General features: G+C 43.3%; 1 long non-coding RNA gene across 1 annotated transcript; it reads left to right on the top strand.

Annotated features, from left to right (window-relative positions):
* Window positions 1-6: 6 nt before the first annotated feature.
* Window positions 7-4,522, top strand: LOC108446979. The gene is made up of 3 exons (XR_001862324.1): window positions 7-167; window positions 3,007-3,177; window positions 3,857-4,522. It is a non-coding gene; the product is annotated as an uncharacterized LOC108446979 (long non-coding RNA).

Below are 4,522 nucleotides of genomic sequence, written 5' to 3'. Positions count from 1 at the left end.
GGTGCTCCGCCATCCCTCAGACACCGGCAGCGCCCCTGCAGTGAACCTCCGGAACATCGATGCAGTCGCTAATCAGGGAAAATTAGAACGGAGGAATCATTCGGGCTGGAAGTCACCTCACAAGATCTCTCCTTCAGCCTCCTGCTCAAAGCACAGACGTTCATCGGGTCAGACCGGGTTGCCTGGGGCTTTACCAGTTAAAGGATGCAAAACCTCTCTGGGCCCGCACTCCACCACATTGTCCTAAGTTTTTCCTCTCTAGTTTCAGCTGATGCCATTTTCTCTTTTCTCCTGCCAGGCACATCTATGAAGAGCCTGGCCTTAGCCCCTTGATCCCATCCCCATAGCCTCAAGGTGCTTTCAGATGCCCTACAGCTGTTCCTGCTCCAGATCATGAACCAGTCCTAGACCCACAAGCTCACCTATCAGGGTGAGCGCTCCACCCCCACTCCGATGGTTGCCTTCCATGAATTTGTCCTGTATTTCCAATTTCCATCTTGACTTGTTGATCATAACCTGGATGCAGGAGCCATTTGTGATCTGAAAAGTGTCAAGCAGAAGCAATAATCCCTTTTGTCCTTGCTGAATTTGATGGGATTCCTTTTAGCTCATTCCTCCTGCCACTTCTGGTACCTGTGGATGGCAGTCCTGCTCTTGCACATACGGACAGCCTCCTCCTCTTCCCTAGTTTACCACCATCTGCCAGCGTCACAGTGGCTCTCCTTTGCTTTGCCCACTGCCCACAAGTTAAACAGGAAACATCCCAGGATAGACCCCTGCTGGATCCCACTTGTTGCCAGATATCTCCGTCATTGTTTTGCTGTCAGGATATCATGCTTGGCTTATACCTTTCTGCTGTACCTGGGAAAGCAATGCTTTTCCTCTCCCTGCAGGAAACTGTAAAGTTTAAATAATTTGATTTGTACTTATAACCAGGTTTTTGGTTTACAGTTTGGCTTGATCTTAAGGAGACCCTTAAGATTTCCAATGCAAATAATTCAATATTGGCATATCCTGGAGTGAGGAATATCAAGCCCTTCATTCAGAGTGATTAGCTCTTGCCTTGTGCCACATTATAAAGCATGCATGCGCAAGTCCTTGTCTGTCTAGCGAATACAATCACAGTGCACACTGTTTTAGCATGTGTTTGACAGCAAACATTTCAATGCTCACTCCATTGATTTTTCTGCTGTAGGCTGCAGCTTTGGTATCTCTCTTTGTATCTAAATGTCTTAGCAGATGGGCACTGGATTTAACTGACTTTCTTGTGTTTGTACCATGAAGAGTGTCCAAACCTGGCAACACTGACTTGGTATCTGTTGTTTAGATATTCATATGTAGAAAAAAGAGCGCACTGAGAGAGCTTGTGTTACATGTGAAATTGCATGTGACACAGAAAATTAGGAGTCATTTACTAATTAAAAAAACAAAGTAATATATCACTAGGCACAGCTAGAACTGCACTGGAGAAGACACAAGACATATTTATTTGAATTTTTTATTCTGTAGTACTCTATATCACTTATACATATAAGAGAGAAGGATACTGCCAGCAAGTAAAACTGGTGATAGAGAAAAATATCCCTTTAAACTTCTGATTACAAATTAACTAGTTGTAATCAGTTTTCCCTGGAAACATCCTACTGACATTCTGCAGAGCATGATGTTGGATTACAGTTTGCTTCTAGTGAATAAGGAAAGATAATCTAGCAATCCTAGACAGAGCTGTGTCAGGCTTTTTTTTTTTTGGTATGGCTTACAGATATTTTCTCCTCAATATTTTCTGACTGTCTTTTCCTTCCTTACACTACTAAATAAATAACAAAATGTGGTTTAAATTCGGTCTTCCAGCAATTTCTGACAAAATACAGATATATACTGAGGATATGAAAGCCCGGAGAATAGATTATATATCTCCTGCTAGACTGGTGGGGCAAGTGGTGAGTGGTATCCCAATCTGTTTGTGTTAACCACTTCCAACACGTTGATTGGCAACAGCAGCAAGTCCATTTGTGTGAAGGAACAGAGACTACAAGGCTCAAAGTGAAACTGCCAATGCTTTGTCAGCATGACCAGTGACGCTGCCTTATTTTATCAGAGACTCTGATTATTTACAGTCATCAATTTTTATACTTCTGTTTAGGTTATTGAAGTTCAAAAGACCATGAAAGTGGCAAGATCGCTAAAAAAGTTCTGCCTTCACAGAATCATTTGCAGTTATTTTCAGCTTGGACAATATCCCTGTGCCTGTGGGGGTGTGTGCACAAAAACTCCAAGAAAACATTCCTGTCTCACTTACTTGGAGTAAGGATTTTTTTCCCCGTTCTTCTTACATTCCTACAGAGCCATGAAATGCAAGGACTTTTGACCCTTTTTGATCCTAACAATTCATTTTATACACTGAACCTCCTAAATCATTGCTTCAATACATCTCTCTCACATGCTATTGACTTTACTGCTGCCATTTCTGTTCTTTCAAGTGATGAATCTTGTTTCACAAGGCTGGGAAGACAAAAATCCATTTCAGACCCTCAAAGAGGGAGTTAATTTATCATTACTTCAGTAAGCATTCTTAGTTGCATAGGGCATTAATTCTCTCTCTTGGTCCTCCATATCAAAGGTGTGGGGCTTTTCCTGAAATACTGCATATTTGATGAAATACTGCTAATTTTCCTTCATAATAATGTGCAACTGAGATGTTATTGTCCAATTTTTATGCTCTTTCCTTTTAGGTCTAGCCATTGGATTCTGTCGATTACATATACAACTAACATATGCATTTATTTTCTTTACATTTCTAATGGACAAGCATCCTAGGGTTAATATAAAATATAAAATTGTATTAAATTTGTATGTGACACAGTTTGAAACGTAACGAAAAACAGTTTTCATGTCTGTCCATCTACCTACCTACCTCCCCACCTACTCACCTACCTATCTACCCAATTCTCTATAAATTTGAGAACAGCTTTTGTAGTAATCATCTCCCTTTACACTAATTTTCAGGTATAAAGCCAAGCATGCATTTACTGGAAAACACCTGTTGAGCACTAATTTTTATTGTCCACCTGGTCCAGTTGAATTGTGAGCTGAAAAAGTTCCTGCAGGCTAAAAAGGGAGAAGATTGAAACAGAGCAAGAGACCCATTTTGTTGCGGTGTTTCCTTTTTCAGAAAAGGTGAATTTTATATTTGTTCTTGTCGTTCTAATTCTCTACTTCTAATGAAAGTGGAGAACAAAGGAAATGGAAGAAATACACTCAAAGACCCATCCTTCTAATGTGGAAATGAGTTCAGAATGGTTTGGCAAAGACCTCTGTGAATGGAATCCAGGTTGTGGATCTGACTCTCCAGTTGCGTATCTGTTCCTTCAGGTCTTTATTTTTGTGGGGTTTGACCTGGTCTCCCCTTTCAAAAGGACTCTATTGCTTCCACCTTGTATATCTTTTAACTACTTCTTCCAGAAAAAACTGTGGCCTCCACAGTGCTGAAATTCTTGGTAGGAAAAGGGAAAAATAAACTGAGTGTAGATCAGATCCATAAGCATAAATCCTGCTCAAAATAAGGAATCAAAATTCATCTAAAAATTCACAGGAATGTCCATAGAAATGCCATGATGAACTGATATTAAAACTGGAGACATGGGCAAGGCTTTGGTGACTGCCATTTAACTGTGGTGGTGAGCCAAAGACATGAGTGAGAAGAGAGAGTGTAACATGGAGCTGCAGTAGCCCCAGACGTGTGCAGAGGCACGAGGAAATGCAGGGATGGATATCCCATTGTAACATCACTGGGTGGGAGGATGACATCACCAGGAGATAAGATTGTAACCTTACCTCCCTCACTGCTTGTATTCAGGGGCTAGACATCCATTGAACTGTGACATCACTGGGTGGTGGAGAATAACATCACCAGGAGATGGACTGTGATACCACATCCCTCGCTGGTTATATGTGTTCCTGCAGAGCCTGGCTGCGCCAGTTTAGCTCAAGTCTGGACTTCTGTTGAGTGTGCCTGCAAGTGGGAGCTCCTTCTGGCCCTCAGTTCTCCCCAGGCTGCCGCAGCACGAAGACATGGCCACAGGGGCAGACTGGAGCTGCCCCATCTGCCACCACACTCGGAGTGATGTGGGCTCTGCTCTGCCCTGTAATGACCAGTTCTGTCTGGGCTGCATCCTGCGGTGGGCAAAGACAAATCCAGCATGCCCACTCTGCAGCAGACCTATGGAGATTGTCAAGTTTTCTGAGCGGAGCGAATGGGACTATCTACAGTTTGCCATCATGGCCTCAGAAGAGTTGGCAGAGGACAGCAGCCAGGCAGGGAGCGCTCCGTTCCACCTGGCCCAAAACAACCCCCATCACCCTGTGGTGTCCTCTTCAACTTCTCCAGAAAGGATGCTGTCCCCAGATGAGCAGGGGACTGCAGAGCCAGAGTTGATGGGTGGCCTCCTGCCTGAGGTCTGGGCAGAACTTTTCCAAAGGCAACAGCAACTGCTGGACCCTGTGCTTCCCTGGCTGCGCTGGA

This window comes from Corvus brachyrhynchos, unplaced genomic scaffold (genome assembly GCF_000691975.1).
Source record: "Corvus brachyrhynchos isolate BGI_N302 unplaced genomic scaffold, ASM69197v1 scaffold22, whole genome shotgun sequence".
Taxonomy (NCBI): domain Eukaryota; kingdom Metazoa; phylum Chordata; class Aves; order Passeriformes; family Corvidae; genus Corvus; species Corvus brachyrhynchos.
This window is presented reverse-complemented; position numbering and strand designations above follow the sequence as displayed.